The sequence below is a fragment of the Macrotis lagotis genome, chromosome 1 (assembly GCF_037893015.1).
Source record: "Macrotis lagotis isolate mMagLag1 chromosome 1, bilby.v1.9.chrom.fasta, whole genome shotgun sequence".
Classification (NCBI taxonomy): Eukaryota; Metazoa; Chordata; class Mammalia; order Peramelemorphia; family Peramelidae; genus Macrotis; species Macrotis lagotis.
In genome coordinates, this window is record NC_133658.1 from 352,719,222 (window position 1) to 352,720,561 (window position 1,340).

At 44.7% G+C, this 1,340-nt stretch overlaps 1 pseudogene; it reads right to left on the reverse strand.

The window, feature by feature from the left end:
* Positions 1–281: 281 nt before the first annotated feature.
* Positions 282–690, reverse strand: LOC141517776 (SUZ RNA-binding domain-containing pseudogene; annotated as a pseudogene).
* Between the last annotated feature and the right edge of the window lie 650 nt (positions 691–1,340).

Genomic DNA, 1,340 nt, shown 5'->3' on the forward strand with positions numbered 1-1,340 from the left:
CACTGGCTTTGCCCCAAGTGGCACCATCTGAATCTCTGCTCTGAATCCTTGGTGGACCCCCCTCCCACCTCATGCCTCCACCTTCTCCTTTTATAGCAACTTGGGACAGCCCTTGTCCATGTGCCAAGCACAGTGGGAGTAGGGGGTTGGGGGTCACAGTGCCAGAAAATCAGGTCATTCCCTCTGCTCAAGTCCAGCTGTCCACCATGGCAGTGCAACCCGTGGCAGACGACCCTGGTGGTAGTGGAGGCAGCGGTGGCAGCATCCTCTTGCACCCACATTTATCTGCACTGCTTGAAGCCTTGTGAACCATCAGGACCCAGGGGCTGCCTGATCACATTATTGGGCTGTCTGGTGTCTTCGGGCTGGGAGATCCTGGGCGGCCTGTCGAGGATGGGCTTCTCTTGTTCTTCCTCAGGGCTGGCGCTATCTAGGATCTGCTTGCAGGCCTCGGCATATTCAGCCTTGCTCTGGGCCAAGGACTTCACAGGGAGGGCTGGCCTGCTGGTAGAGTTGGGGCTACTGACAACCCCGTTGCTCATAGGCTTCTTGAGGATACATATTTGAGGAGGGGGTCCTGAGGAAAGGCTATCATCCTGAATAACAATGGGCACTTTGGGAGGAGTTGTAGATTTCCTCCCCACTGTTGGCAGCCTCCTCCCAGCTCTCAGCTACCTCCTCATCTTCCATCTTACTCGCTGCTTCTGGCACATACTTTTTTTAAGAGAGCTGGTGATTAAACATTTACTAGCACACCTCTGAGTAAAATTATAAACTTATACAATGAATATGTGGTTATTAATTTAACAGTTATTTCCAAACCAGTTACCTGACTGTGACTGTGGACCATAAATTTATAAAGGTCAAAAGCAGCACCAAGTTAGAAGAAAGGATAAAGACTTGGCATGCAATGACAAGAGCTAGGACTTGACCTATTCAAAAAAAGCTACAGATGCTGAAAAATGGAAAATGTATAAAGGAAAAACATCTACATGAACTCTCAGCATTTCTTAAAGAAATTAATTTATATAAAATGATTGCCAGAATAAGGAGAGCAAAAGACCTTATAAATGTTCTTATCTAGTAGACTCTTTATCTTCTTATCAAATGGAGAAACACAGTACCCTAATTTGATATGAGTTAGACTGCAAACTCATTTGCAAAATGTTACAGAGAAAGATTATGTAAAATTATAAGCAATTTTTATTTGTGAAGAATAAAACAGTGACGAGTGATTGTGGAATAAAAGAACAAGTTGCAGAAAACTAGACTTGAGGCTGAACCAAGTGAGATGACCCCAAGAAAATTTAAAGACAAAGATGAAAAGAGAACAACAGATG